Below are 18,801 nucleotides of genomic sequence, written 5' to 3'. Positions count from 1 at the left end.
TACTGGACTTGTTTGAGTCAGTCTTTCTATTGGACTTGTTTGAGTTAGTCTTTCTATTTGACTTGTTTGAGTCAGTCTTCCTATTGGACTTGTTTGAGTCAGTCTTTCTATTTGACTTGTTTGAGTCAGTCTTTCTATAGGACTTGTTTGAGTCAGTCTTTCTATTTAACTTGTTTGAGTCAGTCTTTCTATTTGACTTGTTTGAGTCAGTCTTCCTGATTTTATTTGTTTGAGTCAGTCTTTCTATTTGACTTGTTTGAGTCAGTCTTTCTATTTAACTTGTTTGAGTCAGTCTTTCTATTTGACTTGTTTGAGTCAGTCTTCCTGATTTGACTTGTTTGAGTCAGTCTTTCTATTTGACTTGTTTGAGTCAGTCTTTCTATTGGACTTGTTTGAGTAAGTCTTTCTATTTGACTTGTTTGAGTCAGTCTTTCTATTGGACTTGTTTGAGTCAGTCTTTCTATTTGAATTGTTTGAGTCAGTCTTTCTATTTGACTTGTTTGAGTCAGTCTTTCTATTGGAATTGTTTGAGTAAGCCTTTCTATTTGACTTGTTTGAGTCAGTCTTTCTATTTGGTTTGTTTGAGTCAGTCTTTCTATTTGACTTGTTTGAGTCAATATTCCTGATTTGATTTGTTTGAGTCAGTCTTTCTGATTTGACTTGTTTGAGTCAGTCTTTCTATTTAACTTGTTTGAGTCAGTCTTTCTATTTGACTTGTTTGAGTCAGTCTTTCTATTTGACTTGTTTGAGTCAGTCTTTCTATTGGACTTGTTTGAGTCAGTCTTTCTATTTAACTTGTTTGAGTCAGTCTTTCTATTTGACTTGTTTGAGTCAGTCTTTCTATTTAACTTGTTTGAGTCAGTCTTCCTGATTTTACTTGTTTGAGTCAGTCTTTCTATAAGACTTGTTTGAGTCAGTCTTTCTATTGGACTTGTTTGAGTCAGTCTTTCTATTTGACTTGTTTGAGTCAGTCTTTCTATTGGACTTGTTTGAGTCAGTCTTTCTATTTGACTTGTTTGAGTCAGTCTTTCTATTTGACTTGTTTGAGTCAGTCTTTCTATTTGACTTGTTTGAGTCAGTCTTTCTATTGGACTTGTTTGAGTCAGTCTTTCTATTTGACTTGTTTGAGTCAGTCTTATTGGACTTGTTTGAGTCAGTCTTTCTATTTAACTTGTTTGAGTCAGTCTTCCTGATTTGACTTGTTTGAGTCAGTCTTTTTATTTGACTTGTTTGAGTCAGTCTTTCTATTTGACTTGTTTGAGTCCGTCTTTCTATTTGACTTGTTTGAGTCAGTCATTCTATTTGATTTGTTTGAGTCAGTCTTTCTATTTGACTTGTTTGAGTCAGTCTTTCTATTTGACTTGTTTCAGTCAGTCTTTCTATTTGACTTGTTTGAGTCAGTCTTTCTATTTGATCTTTTTTCAGTCAGTCTTTCTATTGGACTTGTTTGAGTCAGTCTTTCTATTTGACTTGTTTGAGTCAGTCTTTCTATTGGACTTGTTTGAGTCAGTCTTTCTATTTGACTTGATTGAGCCAGTCTTTCTTTTTGACTTGTTTGAATCAGTCTTTCTTTTTGACTTGTTTGAGTCAGTCTTTCTATTTGACTTGTTTGAGTCAGTCTTTCTATTGGACTTGTTTGAGTCAGTCTTTCTATTTAACTTGTTTGAGTCTGTCTTCCTGACTTGACTTGTTGGAGTCAGTCTTTCTATTTGACTTGTTTGAGTCAGTCTTTCTATTGGACATTTTTGAGTCAGTCTTTCTATTGGACTTGTTTGAGTCAGTCTTTCTATTGGACTTGTTTGAGTCAGTCTTTCTTTTTGACTTGTTTGAGTCAGTCTTTCTATTGGACTTGTTTGAGTAAATCTTTCTATTTAACTTGTTTGACTCAGTCTTCCTGATTTGACATGTTTGAGTCAGTCTTTCTATTTGACTTGTTTGACTCAGTCTTTCTATTTGACTTGTTTGAGTCAGTCTTTCTATTTGATTTGTTTCAGTCAGTCTTTCTATTTGACTTGTTTGAGTCAGTCTTTCTTTTTGACTTGTTTGAGTCAGTCTTTCTATTTGACTTGTTTGAGTCAGTCTTTCTATTTGACTTGTTTGAGTCAGTTTTTATTCTTGACTTGTTTGAGTCGGTCTTTCTGGTTTAACTTGTTTGAGTCAGTCTTCCTGATTTGACTTGTTTGAGTCAGTCTTTCTATTTGACTTGTTTGAGTCAGTCTTTCTGATTTGATTTGTTTGAGTCAGTCTTTCTATTGGACTTGTTTGAGTCAGTCTTTCTATTTGACTTGTTTGAGTCAGTCTTTCTATTTGACTTGTTTGAGTCAGTCTTTCTATTGGACTTGTTTGAGTCAGTCTTTCTATTTAACTTGTTTGAGTCAGTCTTTCTATTTGACTTGTTTGAGTCAGTCTTTCTATTTGACTTGTTTGAGTCAGTCTTTCTATTTGACTTGTTTGAGTCAGTCTTCCTGATTTGATTTGTTTGAGTCAGTCTTTCTATTTAACTTTTTTGAGTCAGTCTTTCTATTTGACTTGTTTGAGTCAGTCTTTCTATTTAACTTGTTTGAGTCAGTCTTCCTGATTTGACTTGTTGGAGTCAGTCTTTCTATTTGACTTGTTTGAGTCAGTCTTTCTATTGGACTTTTTTGGGTCAGTCTTTCTGATTTGACATGTTTGAGTCAGCCTTTCTATTTGACTTGTTTGAGTCAGTCTTTCTATTTTACTTGTTTGAGTCAGTCTTTCTATTTGATTTGTTTCAGTCAGTCTTTCTATTTGACTTGTTTGAGTCAGTCTTTCTATTTGACTTGTTTGAGTCAGTCTTTCTATTGGACTTGTTTGAGTCAGTCTTTCTATTTAACTTGTTTGAGTCAGTCTTCCTATTTGACTTGTTTGAGTCAGTCTTTCTATTTGACTTGTTTGAGTCAGTTTTTCTATTTGACTTGTTTGAGTCAGTCTTTCTATTGGACTTGTTTGAGTCAGTCTTCCTGATTTGACATGTTTGAGTCAGTCTTTCTATTTGACTTGTTTGAGTCAGTCTTTCTATTCGACTTGTTTGAGTCAGTCTTTCTATTTGATTTGTTTCAGTCAGTCTTTCTATTTGACTTGTTTGAGTCAGTCTTTCTATTTAAACTGTTTGAGTCAGTCTTTCTATTTGACTTGTTTGAGTCAGTCTTTCTATTTGACTTGTTTGAGTCAGTCTTTCTATTTGACTTGTTCGAGTCAGTCTTTCTATATGACTTGTTTGAGTAAGTCTTTCTATTGGACTTGTTTGAGTCAGTCTTCCTGATTTGACTTGTTTGAGTCAGTCTTTCTATTTGACTTGTTTGAGTCAGTCTTTCTATTTGACTTGTTTGAGTCAGTCTTCCTGATTTGATTTGCTTGAGTCAGTCTTTCTATTTGAATTGTTTGAGTCAGTCTTTCTATTTAACTTGTTTGAGTCAGTCTTTCTATTTAACTTGTTTTAGTCAGTCTTTCTATTTAACTTGTTTGAGTCAGTCTTCCTGATTTGACTTGTTTGAGTCAGTCTTTTTCTATTTGACTTGTTTGACTCAGTCTTTCTATCGGACTTGTTTGACTCAGTCTTTCTATTTGACTTGTTTGAGTCAGTCTTTCTATTTGACTTGTTTGAGTCAGTCTTTCTATTGGACTTGTTTGAGTCAGTCTTTCTATTTAACTTGTTTGAGTCAGTCTTCCTGATTTGACTTGTTGGAGTCAGTCTTTCTATTTAACTTGTTTGAGTCAGTCTTTCTACTTGACTTGTTTGAATCAGTCTTTCTATTTGACTTGTTTGAGTCAATCTTTCTATTTAACTTGTTTGACTCAGTCTTCCTGATTTGACATGTTTGAGTCAGTCTTTCTATTTGACTTGTTTGAGTCCGTCTTTCTATTTGACTTGTTTGAGTCAGTCTTTCTATTTGATTTGTTTCAGTCAGTCTTTCTTTTTGACTTGTTTGAGTCAGTCTTCCTGATTTGACTTGTTTGAGTCAGTCTTTCTATTTGATTTGTTTGAGTCAGTCTTTCTATTGGACTTGTTTGAGTCAGTCTTTCTATTTGACTTGTTTGAGTCAGTCTTTCTATTGGACTTGTTTGAGACAGTCTTTCTATTTGACTTGTTTGAGTCAGTCTTTCTATTTGACTTGTTTGAGTCAGTCTTTCTATTTGACTTGTTTGAGTCAGTCTTTCTATTTGACTTGTTTGAGTCAGTCTTTCTATTGGACTTGTGTGAGTCAGTCTTTATATTTGACTTGTTTGAGTCAGTTTTTCTATTGGACTTGTTTGAGTCAGTCATTCTATTTGACCTGTTTGAGTCAGTCTTTCTATTGGACTTGTTTGAGTCAGCCTTTCTATTTGACATGTTTGATTCAGTCTTTCTATTTAACTTGTTTGACTCAGTCTTCCTGATTTGACTTGTTTGAGTCAGTCTTTGTATTGGACTTGTTTGAGTCAGTCTTTCTGATTTGACTTGTTTGAGTCAGTCTTTCTATTTGACTTGTTTGAGTCAGTCTTTCTATTTAACTTGTTTGACTCAGTCTTCCTGATTTGACTTGTTTGAGTCAGTCTTTCTATTGGACTTGTTTGAATCAGTCTTTCTATTTGACTTGTTTGAGTCAGTTTTTCTATTGGACCTGTTTGAGTCAGTCTTTCTATTTAACTTGTTTGAGTCAGTCTTCCTGATTTGACTTGTTTGAGTCAGTCTTTCTATTTGATTTGTTTGAGTCAGTCTTTCTATTGGACTTGTTTGAGTCAGTCTTTCTATTTGACTTGTTTGAGTCAGTCTTTCTATTGGACTTGTTTGAATCAGTCTTTCTATTTGACTTGTTTGAGTCAGTCTTTCTATTGGACTTGTTTGACTCAGTCTTCCTGATTTGACTTGTTTGAGTCAGTCTTTCTATTTGATTGTTTGAGTCAGTCTTTCTATTTGACTTGTTAGAGTCAGTCTTTGTATTTGACTTGCTTGAGTCAGTCTTCCTGATTTGATTGTTTGAGTCAGTCTTTCTATTTGACTTGTTTGAGTCAGTCTTTCTATTGGACTTGTTTGAGTCAGTCTTTCTATTTAACTTGTTTGAGTCAGTCTTCCTGATTTCACTTGTTTGAGTCAGTCTTTCTATTGGACTTGTTTGAGTCAGTCTTTTTATTTGACTTGTTTGAGTCAGTCTTTCTATTTGACTTGTTTGAGTCAGTCTTTCTATTTGACTTGTTTGAGTCAGTCATTCTATTTGATTTGTTTGAGTCAGTCTTTCTATTTGACTTGTTTGAGTCAGTCTTTCTATTTGACTTGTTTCAGTCAGTCTTTCTATTTGACTTGTTTGAGTCAGTCTTTCTATTTGACTTGTTTGAGTCAGTCTTTCTATTGGACTTGTTTGAGTCAGTCTTTCTATTTGACTTGTTTGAGTCAGTCTTTCTATTGGACTTGTTTGAGTCAGTCTTTCTATTTGACTTGATTGAGCCAGTCTTTCTTTTTGACTTGTTTGAATCAGTCTTTCTTTTTGACTTGTTTGAGTCAGTCTTTCTATCTGACTTGTTTGAGTCAGTCTTTCTATTGGACTTGATTGAGTACGTCTTTCTATTTAACTTGTTTGAGTCAGTCTTCCTGACTTGACTTGTTGGAGTCAGTCTTTCTATTTGACTTGTTTGAGTCAGTCTTTCTATTGGACATTTTTGAGTCAGTCTTTCTATTGGACTTGTTTGAGTCAGTCTTTCTATTGGACTTGTTTGAGTCAGTCTTTCTTTTTGACTTGTTTGAGTCAGTCTTTCTATTGGACTTGTTTGAGTAAATCTTTCTATTTAACTTGTTTGACTCAGTCTTCCTGATTTGACATGTTTGAGTCAGTCTTTCTATTTGACTTGTTTGACTCAGTCTTTCTATTTGACTTGTTTGAGTCAGTCTTTCTATTTGATTTGTTTCAGTCAGTCTTTCTTTTTGACTTGTTTGAGTCAGTCTTTCTATTTGACTTGTTTGAGTCAGTCTTTCTATTTGACTTGTTTGAGTCAGTTTTTCTTCTTGACTTGTTTGAGTCGGTCTTTCTGGTTTAACTTGTTTGAGTCAGTCTTCCTGATTTGACTTGTTTGAGTCAGTCTTTCTATTTGACTTGTTTGAGTCAGTCTTTCTGATTTGATTTGTTTGAGTCAGTCTTTCTATTGGACTTGTTTGAGTCAGTCTTTCTATTTGACTTGTTTGAGTCAGTCTTTCTATTTGACTTGTTTGAGTCAGTCTTTCTATTGGACTTGTTTGAGTCAGTCTTTCTATTTAACTTGTTTGAGTCAGTCTTTCTATTTGACTTGTTTGAGTCAGTCTTTCTATTTGACTTGTTTGAGTCAGTCTTTCTATTTGACTTGTTTGAGTCAGTCTTCCTGTTTGATTTGTTTGAGTCAGTCTTTCTATTTAACTTTTTTGAGTCAGTCTTTCTATTTGACTTGTTTGAGTCAGTCTTTCTATTTAACTTGTTTGAGTCAGTCTTCCTGATTTGACTTGTTGGAGTCAGTCTTTCTATTTGACTTGTTTGAGTCAGTCTTTCTATTGGACTTTTTTGACTCAGTCTTTCTATTTGACTTGTTTGAGTCAGTCTTTCTATTTGATTTGTTTCAGTCAGTCTTTCTATTTGACTTGTTTGAGTCAGTCTTTCTTTTTGACTTGTTTGAGTCAGTCTTTCTATTTGACTTGTTTGAGTCAGTCTTTCTATTTGACTTGTTTGAGTCAGTTTTTCTTCTTGACTTGTTTGAGTCGGTCTTTCTGGTTTAACTTGTTTGAGTCAGTCTTCCTGATTTGACTTGTTTGAGTCAGTCTTTCTATTTGACTTGTTTGAGTCAGTCTTTTTATTTGACTTGTTTGAGTCAGTCTTTCTATTTGACTTGTTTGAGTCAGTCTTTCTATTTGACTTGTTTGAGTCAGTCATTCTATTTGATTTGTTTGAGTCAGTCTTTCTATTTGACTTGTTTGAGTCAGTCTTTCTATTTGACTTGTTTCAGTCAGTCTTTCTATTTGACTTGTTTGAGTCAGTCTTTCTATTTGACTTGTTTGAGTCAGTCTTTCTATTGGACTTGTTTGAGTCAGTCTTTCTATTTGACTTGTTTGAGTCAGTCTTTCTATTGGACTTGTTTGAGTCAGTCTTTCTATTTGACTTGATTGAGCCAGTCTTTCTTTTTGACTTGTTTGAATCAGTCTTTCTTTTTGACTTGTTTGAGTCAGTCTTTCTATCTGACTTGTTTGAGTCAGTCTTTCTATTGGACTTGATTGAGTACGTCTTTCTATTTAACTTGTTTGAGTCAGTCTTCCTGACTTGACTTGTTGGAGTCAGTCTTTCTATTTGACTTGTTTGAGTCAGTCTTTCTATTGGACATTTTTGAGTCAGTCTTTCTATTGGACTTGTTTGAGTCAGTCTTTCTATTGGACTTGTTTGAGTCAGTCTTTCTTTTTGACTTGTTTGAGTCAGTCTTTCTATTGGACTTGTTTGAGTAAATCTTTCTATTTAACTTGTTTGACTCAGTCTTCCTGATTTGACATGTTTGAGTCAGTCTTTCTATTTGACTTGTTTGACTCAGTCTTTCTATTTGACTTGTTTGAGTCAGTCTTTCTATTTGATTTGTTTCAGTCAGTCTTTCTTTTTGACTTGTTTGAGTCAGTCTTTCTATTTGACTTGTTTGAGTCAGTCTTTCTATTTGACTTGTTTGAGTCAGTTTTTCTTCTTGACTTGTTTGAGTCGGTCTTTCTGGTTTAACTTGTTTGAGTCAGTCTTCCTGATTTGACTTGTTTGAGTCAGTCTTTCTATTTGACTTGTTTGAGTCAGTCTTTCTGATTTGATTTGTTTGAGTCAGTCTTTCTATTGGACTTGTTTGAGTCAGTCTTTCTATTTGACTTGTTTGAGTCAGTCTTTCTATTTGACTTGTTTGAGTCAGTCTTTCTATTGGACTTGTTTGAGTCAGTCTTTCTATTTAACTTGTTTGAGTCAGTCTTTCTATTTGACTTGTTTGAGTCAGTCTTTCTATTTGACTTGTTTGAGTCAGTCTTTCTATTTGACTTGTTTGAGTCAGTCTTCCTGTTTGATTTGTTTGAGTCAGTCTTTCTATTTAACTTTTTTGAGTCAGTCTTTCTATTTGACTTGTTTGAGTCAGTCTTTCTATTTAACTTGTTTGAGTCAGTCTTCCTGATTTGACTTGTTGGAGTCAGTCTTTCTATTTGACTTGTTTGAGTCAGTCTTTCTATTGGACTTTTTTGACTCAGTCTTTCTATTTGACTTGTTTGAGTCAGTCTTTCTATTTGATTTGTTTCAGTCAGTCTTTCTATTTGACTTGTTTGAGTCAGTCTTTCTTTTTGACTTGTTTGAGTCAGTCTTTCTATTTGACTTGTTTGAGTCAGTCTTTCTATTTGACTTGTTTGAGTCAGTTTTTCTTCTTGACTTGTTTGAGTCGGTCTTTCTGGTTTAACTTGTTTGAGTCAGTCTTCCTGATTTGACTTGTTTGAGTCAGTCTTTCTATTTGACTTGTTTGAGTCAGTCTTTCTGATTTGATTTGTTTGAGTCAGTCTTTCTATTGGACTTGTTTGAGTCAGTCTTTCTATTTGACTTGTTTGAGTCAGTCTTTCTATTGGACTTGTTTGAGTCAGTCTTTCTATTTAACTTGTTTGAGTCAGTCTTTCTATTTGACTTGTTTGAGTCAGTCTTTCTATTTGACTTGTTTGAGTCAGTCTTCCTGATTTGATTTGTTTGAGTCAGTCTTTCTATTTAACTTTTTTGAGTCAGTCTTTCTATTTGACTTGTTTGAGTCAGTCTTTCTATTTAACTTGTTTGAGTCAGTCTTCCTGGTTTGACTTGTTGGAGTCAGTCTTTCTATTTGACTTGTTTGAGTCAGTCTTTCTATTGGACTTTTTTGGGTCAGTCTTTCTGATTTGACATGTTTGAGTCAGCCTTTCTATTTGACTTGTTTGAGTCAGTCTTTCTATTTTACTTGTTTGAGTCAGTCTTTCTATTTGATTTGTTTCAGTCAGTCTTTCTATTTGACTTGTTTGAGTCAGTCTTTCTATTTGACTTGTTTGAGTCAGTCTTTCTATTGGACTTGTTGGAGTCAGTCTTTCTATTTAACTTGTTTGAGTCAGTCTTCCTATTTGACTTGTTTGAGTCAGTCTTTCTATTTGACTTGTTTGAGTCAGTTTTTCTATTTGACTTGTTTGAGTCAGTCTTTCTATTGGACTTGTTTGAGTCAGTCTTCCTGATTTGACATGTTTGAGTCAGTCTTTCTATTTGACTTGTTTGAGTCAGTCTTTCTATTCGACTTGTTTGAGTCAGTCTTTCTATTTGATTTGTTTCAGTCAGTCTTTCTATTTGACTTGTTTGAGTCAGTCTTTCTATTTAAACTGTTTGAGTCAGTCTTTCTATTTGACTTGTTTGAGTCAGTCTTTCTATTTGACTTGTTTGAGTCAGTCTTTCTATTTGACTTGTTCGAGTCAGTCTTTCTATATGACTTGTTTGAGTAAGTCTTTCTATTGGACTTGTTTGAGTCAGTCTTCCTGATTTGACTTGTTTGAGTCAGTCTTTCTATTTGACTTGTTTGAGTCAGTCTTTCTATTTGACTTGTTTGAGTCAGTCTTCCTGATTTGATTTGTTTGAGTCAGTCTTTCTATTTGAATTGTTTGAGTCAGTCTTTCTATTTAACTTGTTTGAGTCAGTCTTTCTATTTAACTTGTTTTAGTCAGTCTTTCTATTTAACTTGTTTGAGTCAGTCTTCCTGATTTGACTTGTTTGAGTCAGTCTTTTTCTATTTGACTTGTTTGACTCAGTCTTTCTATCGGACTTGTTTGACTCAGTCTTTCTATTTGACTTGTTTGAGTCAGTCTTTCTATTTGACTTGTTTGAGTCAGTCTTTCTATTGGACTTGTTTGAGTCAGTCTTTCTATTTAACTTGTTTGAGTCAGTCTTCCTGATTTGACTTGTTGGAGTCAGTCTTTCTATTTAACTTGTTTGAGTCAGTCTTTCTACTTGACTTGTTTGAGTCAGTCTTTCTATTTGACTTGTTTGAGTCAATCTTTCTATTTAACTTGTTTGACTCAGTCTTCCTGATTTGACATGTTTGAGTCAGTCTTTCTATTTGACTTGTTTGAGTCAGTCTTTCTATTTGACTTGTTTGAGTCAGTCTTTCTATTTGACTTGTTTGAGTCAGTCTTTCTATTTGACTTGTTTGAGTCAGTCTTTCTATTGGACTTGTTGGAGTCAGTCTTTCTATTTAACTTGTTTGAGTCAGTCTTCCTATTTGACTTGTTTGAGTCAGTCTTTCTATTTGACTTGTTTGAGTCAGTTTTTCTATTTGACTTGTTTGAGTCAGTCTTTCTATTGGACTTGTTTGAGTCAGTCTTCCTGATTTGACATGTTTGAGTCAGTCTTTCTATTTGACTTGTTTGAGTCAGTCTTTCTATTCGACTTGTTTGAGTCAGTCTTTCTATTTGATTTGTTTCAGTCAGTCTTTCTATTTGACTTGTTTGAGTCAGTCTTTCTATTTAAACTGTTTGAGTCAGTCTTTCTATTTGACTTGTTTGAGTCAGTCTTTCTATTTGACTTGTTTGAGTCAGTCTTTCTATTTGACTTGTTCGAGTCAGTCTTTCTATATGACTTGTTTGAGTAAGTCTTTCTATTGGACTTGTTTGAGTCAGTCTTCCTGATTTGACTTGTTTGAGTCAGTCTTTCTATTTGACTTGTTTGAGTCAGTCTTTCTATTTGACTTGTTTGAGTCAGTCTTCCTGATTTGATTTGTTTGAGTCAGTCTTTCTATTTGAATTGTTTGAGTCAGTCTTTCTATTTAACTTGTTTGAGTCAGTCTTTCTATTTAACTTGTTTTAGTCAGTCTTTCTATTTAACTTGTTTGAGTCAGTCTTCCTGATTTGACTTGTTTGAGTCAGTCTTTTTCTATTTGACTTGTTTGACTCAGTCTTTCTATCGGACTTGTTTGACTCAGTCTTTCTATTTGACTTGTTTGAGTCAGTCTTTCTATTTGACTTGTTTGAGTCAGTCTTTCTATTGGACTTGTTTGAGTCAGTCTTTCTATTTAACTTGTTTGAGTCAGTCTTCCTGATTTGACTTGTTGGAGTCAGTCTTTCTATTTAACTTGTTTGAGTCAGTCTTTCTACTTGACTTGTTTGAGTCAGTCTTTCTATTTGACTTGTTTGAGTCAATCTTTCTATTTAACTTGTTTGACTCAGTCTTCCTGATTTGACATGTTTGAGTCAGTCTTTCTATTTGACTTGTTTGAGTCAGTCTTTCTATTTGACTTGTTTGAGTCAGTCTTTCTATTTGATTTGTTTCAGTCAGTCTTTCTTTTTGACTTGTTTGAGTCAGTCTTCCTGATTTGACTTGTTTGAGTCAGTCTTTCTATTTGATTTGTTTGAGTCAGTCTCTCTATTGGACTTGTTTGAGTCAGTCTTTCTATTTGACTTGTTTGAGTCAGTCTTTCTATTGGACTTGTTTGAGACAGTCTTTCTATTTGACTTATTTGAGTCAGTCTTTCTATTTGACTTGTTTGAGTCAGTCTTTCTATTTGACTTGTTTGAGTCAGTCTTTCTATTTGACTTGTTTGAGTCAGTCTTTCTATTGGACTTGTGTGAGTCAGTCTTTATATTTGACTTGTTTGAGTCAGTTTTTCTATTGGACTTGTTTGAGTCAGTCATTCTATTTGACCTGTTTGAGTCAGTCTTTCTATTGGACTTGTTTGAGTCAGCCTTTCTATTTGACATGTTTGATTCAGTCTTTCTATTTAACTTGTTTGACTCAGTCTTCCTGATTTGACTTGTTTGAGTCAGTCTTTGTATTGGACTTGTTTGAGTCAGTCTTTCTGATTTGACTTGTTTGAGTCAGTCTTTCTATTTGACTTGTTTGAGTCAGTCTTTCTATTTAACTTGTTTGACTCAGTCTTCCTGATTTGACTTGTTTGAGTCAGTCTTTCTATTGGACTTGTTTGAATCAGTCTTTCTATTTGACTTGTTTGAGTCAGTTTTTCTATTGGACCTGTTTGAGTCAGTCTTTCTATTTAACTTGTTTGAGTCAGTCTTCCTGATTTGACTTGTTTGAGTCAGTCTTTCTATTTGATTTGTTTGAGTCAGTCTTTCTATTGGACTTGTTTGAGTCAGTCTTTCTATTTGACTTGTTTGAGTCAGTCTTTCTATTGGACTTGTTTGAATCAGTCTTTCTATTTGACTTGTTTGAGTCAGTCTTTCTATTTGACTTGTTTGAGTCAGTCTTTCTATTGGACTTGTTTGACTCAGTCTTCCTGATTTGACTTGTTTGAGTCAGTCTTTCTATTTGATTGTTTGAGTCAGTCTTTCTATTTGACTTGTTAGAGTCAGTCTTTGTATTTGACTTGCTTGAGTCAGTCTTCCTGATTTGATTGTTTGAGTCAGTCTTTCTATTTGACTTGTTTGAGTCAGTCTTTCTATTGGACTTGTTTGAGTCAGTCTTTCTATTTAACTTGTTTGAGTCAGTCTTCCTGATTTCACTTGTTTGAGTCAGTCTTTCTATTGGACTTGTTTGAGTCAGTCTTTTTATTTGACTTGTTTGAGTCAGTCTTTCTATTTGACTTGTTTGAGTCAGTCTTTCTATTTGACTTGTTTGAGTCAGTCATTCTATTTGATTTGTTTGAGTCAGTCTTTCTATTTGACTTGTTTGAGTCAGTCTTTCTATTTGACTTGTTTCAGTCAGTCTTTCTATTTGACTTGTTTGAGTCAGTCTTTCTATTTGACTTGTTTGAGTCAGTCTTTCTATTGGACTTGTTTGAGTCAGTCTTTCTATTTGACTTGTTTGAGTCAGTCTTTCTATTGGACTTGTTTGAGTCAGTCTTTCTATTTGACTTGATTGAGCCAGTCTTTCTTTTTGACTTGTTTGAATCAGTCTTTCTTTTTGACTTGTTTGAGTCAGTCTTTCTATTTGACTTGTTTGAGTCAGTCTTTCTATTGGACTTGATTGAGTCAGTCTTTCTATTTAACTTGTTTGAGTCAGTCTTCCTGACTTGACTTGTTGGAGTCAGTCTTTCTATTTGACTTGTTTGAGTCAGTCTTTCTATTGGACATTTTTGAGTCAGTCTTTCTATTGGACTTGTTTGAGTCAGTCTTTCTATTGGACTTGTTTGAGTCAGTCTTTCTTTTTGACTTGTTTGAGTCAGTCTTTCTATTGGACTTGTTTGAGTAAATCTTTCTATTTAACTTGTTTGACTCAGTCTTCCTGATTTGACATGTTTGAGTCAGTCTTTCTATTTGACTTGTTTGACTCAGTCTTTCTATTTGACTTGTTTGAGTCAGTCTTTCTATGTGATTTGTTTCAGTCAGTCTTTCTATTTGACTTGTTTGAGTCAGTCTTTCTTTTTGACTTGTTTGAGTCAGTCTTTCTATTTGACTTGTTTGAGTCAGTCTTTCTATTTGACTTGTTTGAGTCAGTTTTTCTTCTTGACTTGTTTCAGTCGGTCTTTCTGGTTTAACTTGTTTGAGTCAGTCTTCCTGATTTGACTTGTTTGAGTCAGTCTTTCTATTTGACTTGTTTGAGTCAGTCTTTCTGATTTGATTTGTTTGAGTCAGTCTTTCTATTGGACTTGTTTGAGTCAGTCTTTCTATTTGACTTGTTTGAGTCAGTCTTTCTATTTGACTTGTTTGAGTCAGTCTTTCTATTGGACTTGTTTGAGTCAGTCTTTCTATTTAACTTGTTTGAGTCAATCTTTCTATTTGACTTGTTTGAGTCAGTCTTTCTATTTGACTTGTTTGAGTCAGTCTTTCTATTTGACTTGTTTGAGTCAGTCTTCCTGATTTGATTTGTTTGAGTCAGTCTTTCTATTTAACTTTTTTGAGTCAGTCTTTCTATTTGACTTGTTTGAGTCAGTCTTTCTATTTAACTTGTTTGAGTCAGTCTTCCTGATTTGACTTGTTGGAGTCAGTCTTTCTATTTGACTTGTTTGAGTCAGTCTTTCTATTGGACTTTTTTGACTCAGTCTTTCTATTTGACTTGTTTGAGTCAGTCTTTCTATTTGATTTGTTTGAGTCAGTCTTTCTATTTGACTTGTTTGAGTCAGACTTTCTTTTTGACTTGTTTGAGTCAGTCTTTCTATTTGACTTGTTTGAGTCAGTCTTTCTATTTGACTTGTTTGAGTCAGTTTTTCTTCTTGACTTGTTTGAGTCGGTCTTTCTGGTTTAACTTGTTTGAGTCAGTCTTCCTGATTTGACTTGTTTGAGTCAGTCTTTCTATTTGACTTGTTTGAGTCAGTCTTTCTGATTTGATTTGTTTGAGTCAGTCTTTCTATTGGACTTGTTTGAGTCAGTCTTTCTATTTGACTTGTTTGAGTCAGTCTTTCTATTTGACTTGTTTGAGTCAGTCTTCCTGATTTGATTTGTTTGAGTCAGTCTTTCTATTTAACTTTTTTGAGTCAGTCTTTCTATTTGACTTGTTTGAGTCAGTCTTTCTATTTAACTTGTTTGAGTCAGTCTTCCTGATTTGACTTGTTGGAGTCAGTCTTTCTATTTGACTTGTTTGAGTCAGTCTTTCTATTGGACTTTTTTGGGTCAGTCTTTCTGATTTGACATGTTTGAGTCAGCCTTTCTATTTGACTTGTTTGAGTCAGTCTTTCTATTTTACTTGTTTGAGTCAGTCTTTCTATTTGATTTGTTTCAGTCAGTCTTTCTATTTGACTTGTTTGAGTCAGTCTTTCTATTTGACTTGTTTGAGTCAGTCTTTCTATTGGACTTGTTTGAGTCAGTCTTTCTATTTAACTTGTTTGAGTCAGTCTTCCTATTTGACTTGTTTGAGTCAGTCTTTCTATTTGACTTGTTTGAGTCAGTTTTTCTATTTGACTTGTTTGAGTCAGTCTTTCTATTGGACTTGTTTGAGTCAGTCTTCCTGATTTGACATGTTTGAGTCAGTCTTTCTATTTGACTTGTTTGAGTCAGTCTTTCTATTCGACTTGTTTGAGTCAGTCTTTCTATTTGATTTGTTTCAGTCAGTCTTTCTATTTGACTTGTTTGAGTCAGTCTTTCTATTTAAACTGTTTGAGTCAGTCTTTCTATTTGACTTGTTTGAGTCAGTCTTTCTATTTGACTTGTTTGAGTCAGTCTTTCTATTTGACTTGTTCGAGTCAGTCTTTCTATATGACTTGTTTGAGTAAGTCTTTCTATTGGACTTGTTTGAGTCAGTCTTCCTGATTTGACTTGTTTGAGTCAGTCTTTCTATTTGACTTGTTTGAGTCAGTCTTTCTATTTGACTTGTTTGAGTCAGTCTTCCTGATTTGATTTGTTTGAGTCAGTCTTTCTATTTGAATTGTTTGAGTCAGTCTTTCTATTTAACTTGTTTGAGTCAGTCTTTCTATTTAACTTGTTTTAGTCAGTCTTTCTATTTAACTTGTTTGAGTCAGTCTTCCTGATTTGACTTGTTTGAGTCAGTCTTTTTCTATTTGACTTGTTTGACTCAGTCTTTCTATCGGACTTGTTTGACTCAGTCTTTCTAATTGACTTGTTTGAGTCAGTCTTTCTATTTGACTTGTTTGAGTCAGTCTTTCTATTGGACTTGTTTGAGTCAGTCTTTCTATTTAACTTGTTTGAGTCAGTCTTCCTGATTTGACTTGTTGGAGTCAGTCTTTCTATTTAACTTGTTTGAGTCAGTCTTTCTACTTGACTTGTTTGAGTCAGTCTTTCTATTTGACTTGTTTGAGTCAATCTTTCTATTTAACTTGTTTGACTCAGTCTTCCTGATTTGACATGTTTGAGTCAGTCTTTCTATTTGACTTGTTTGAGTCAGTCTTTCTATTGGACTTTTTTGACTCAGTCTTTCTATTTGACTTGTTTGAGTCAGTCTTTCTATTTGATTTGTTTCAGTCAGTCTTTCTATTTGACTTGTTTGAGTCAGTCTTTCTTTTTGACTTGTTTGAGTCAGTCTTTCTATTTGACTTGTTTGAGTCAGTCTTTCTATTTGACTTGTTTGAGTCAGTTTTTCTTCTTGACTTGTTTGAGTCGGTCTTTCTGGTTTAACTTGTTTGAGTCAGTCTTCCTGATTTGACTTGTTTGAGTCAGTCTTTCTATTTGACTTGTTTGAGTCAGTCTTTCTGATTTGATTTGTTTGAGTCAGTCTTTCTATTGGACTTGTTTGAGTCAGTCTTTCTATTTGACTTGTTTGAGTCAGTCTTTCTATTGGACTTGTTTGAGTCAGTCTTTCTATTTAACTTGTTTGAGTCAGTCTTTCTATTTGACTTGTTTGAGTCAGTCTTTCTATTTGACTTGTTTGAGTCAGTCTTTCTATTTGACTTGTTTGAGTCAGTCTTCCTGATTTGATTTGTTTGAGTCAGTCTTTCTATTTAACTTTTTTGAGTCAGTCTTTCTATTTGACTTGTTTGAGTCAGTCTTTCTATTTAACTTGTTTGAGTCAGTCTTCCTGGTTTGACTTGTTGGAGTCAGTCTTTCTATTTGACTTGTTTGAGTCAGTCTTTCTATTGGACTTTTTTGGGTCAGTCTTTCTGATTTGACATGTTTGAGTCAGCCTTTCTATTTGACTTGTTTGAGTCAGTCTTTCTATTTTACTTGTTTGAGTCAGTCTTTCTATTTGATTTGTTTCAGTCAGTCTTTCTATTTGACTTGTTTGAGTCAGTCTTTCTATTTGACTTGTTTGAGTCAGTCTTTCTATTGGACTTGTTGGAGTCAGTCTTTCTATTTAACTTGTTTGAGTCAGTCTTCCTATTTGACTTGTTTGAGTCAGTCTTTCTATTTGACTTGTTTGAGTCAGTTTTTCTATTTGACTTGTTTGAGTCAGTCTTTCTATTGGACTTGTTTGAGTCAGTCTTCCTGATTTGACATGTTTGAGTCAGTCTTTCTATTTGACTTGTTTGAGTCAGTCTTTCTATTCGACTTGTTTGAGTCAGTCTTTCTATTTGATTTGTTTCAGTCAGTCTTTCTATTTGACTTGTTTGAGTCAGTCTTTCTATTTAAACTGTTTGAGTCAGTCTTTCTATTTGACTTGTTTGAGTCAGTCTTTCTATTTGACTTGTTTGAGTCAGTCTTTCTATTTGACTTGTTCGAGTCAGTCTTTCTATATGACTTGTTTGAGTAAGTCTTTCTATTGGACTTGTTTGAGTCAGTCTTCCTGATTTGACTTGTTTGAGTCAGTCTTTCTATTTGACTTGTTTGAGTCAGTCTTTCTATTTGACTTGTTTGAGTCAGTCTTCCTGATTTGATTTGTTTGAGTCAGTCTTTCTATTTGAATTGTTTGAGTCAGTCTTTCTATTTAACTTGTTTGAGTCAGTCTTTCTATTTAACTTGTTTTAGTCAGTCTTTCTATTTAACTTGTTTGAGTCAGTCTTCCTGATTTGACTTGTTTGAGTCAGTCTTTTTCTATTTGACTTGTTTGACTCAGTCTTTCTATCGGACTTGTTTGACTCAGTCTTTCTATTTGACTTGTTTGAGTCAGTCTTTCTATTTGACTTGTTTGAGTCAGTCTTTCTATTGGACTTGTTTGAGTCAGTCTTTCTATTTAACTTGTTTGAGTCAGTCTTCCTGATTTGACTTGTTGGAGTCAGTCTTTCTATTTAACTTGTTTGAGTCAGTCTTTCTACTTGACTTGTTTGAGTCAGTCTTTCTATTTGACTTGTTTGAGTCAATCTTTCTATTTAACTTGTTTGACTCAGTCTTCCTGATTTGACATGTTTGAGTCAGTCTTTCTATTTGACTTGTTTGAGTCAGTCTTTCTATTTGACTTGTTTGAGTCAGTCTTTCTATTTGACTTGTTTGAGTCAGTCTTTCTATTTGACTTGTTTGAGTCAGTCTTTCTATTGGACTTGTTGGAGTCAGTCTTTCTATTTAACTTGTTTGAGTCAGTCTTCCTATTTGACTTGTTTGAGTCAGTCTTTCTATTTGACTTGTTTGAGTCAGTTTTTCTATTTGACTTGTTTGAGTCAGTCTTTCTATTGGACTTGTTTGAGTCAGTCTTCCTGATTTGACATGTTTGAGTCAGTCTTTCTATTTGACTTGTTTGAGTCAGTCTTTCTATTCGACTTGTTTGAGTCAGTCTTTCTATTTGATTTGTTTCAGTCAGTCTTTCTATTTGACTTGTTTGAGTCAGTCTTTCTATTTAAACTGTTTGAGTCAGTCTTTCTATTTGACTTGTTTGAGTCAGTCTTTCTATTTGACTTGTTTGAGTCAGTCTTTCTATTTGACTTGTTCGAGTCAGTCTTTCTATATGACTTGTTTGAGTAAGTCTTTCTATTGGACTTGTTTGAGTCAGTCTTCCTGATTTGACTTGTTTGAGTCAGTCTTTCTATTTGACTTGTTTGAGTCAGTCTTTCTATTTGACTTGTTTGAGTCAGTCTTCCTGATTTGATTTGTTTGAGTCAGTCTTTCTATTTGAATTGTTTGAGTCAGTCTTTCTATTTAACTTGTTTGAGTCAGTCTTTCTATTTAACTTGTTTTAGTCAGTCTTTCTATTTAACTTGTTTGAGTCAGTCTTCCTGATTTGACTTGTTTGAGTCAGTCTTTTTCTATTTGACTTGTTTGACTCAGTCTTTCTATCGGACTTGTTTGACTCAGTCTTTCTATTTGACTTGTTTGAGTCAGTCTTTCTATTTGACTTGTTTGAGTCAGTCTTTCTATTGGACTTGTTTGAGTCAGTCTTTCTATTTAACTTGTTTGAGTCAGTCTTCCTGATTTGACTTGTTGGAGTCAGTCTTTCTATTTAACTTGTTTGAGTCAGTCTTTCTACTTGACTTGTTTGAGTCAGTCTTTCTATTTGACTTGTTTGAGTCAATCTTTCTATTTAACTTGTTTGACTCAGTCTTCCTGATTTGACATGTTTGAGTCAGTCTTTCTATTTG

The 18,801-nt window shown here is 34.0% G+C and overlaps 1 protein-coding gene across 1 annotated transcript in view; it reads right to left on the bottom strand.

Annotated features, from left to right (window-relative positions):
• asb5b (ankyrin repeat and SOCS box containing 5b) overlaps nt 1-18,801 on the bottom strand; it is a 62,856-nt gene that overhangs the window by 3,326 nt on the left and 40,729 nt on the right. The window lies entirely within an intron of this gene.

Source organism: Echiichthys vipera (genome assembly GCF_963691815.1).
Source record: "Echiichthys vipera genome assembly, chromosome: 2".
Classification (NCBI taxonomy): Eukaryota; Metazoa; Chordata; class Actinopteri; order Perciformes; family Trachinidae; genus Echiichthys; species Echiichthys vipera.
The sequence above is the reverse complement of the archived record's forward strand: the minus strand, read 5'-3'. Positions and strand labels throughout refer to the sequence as shown.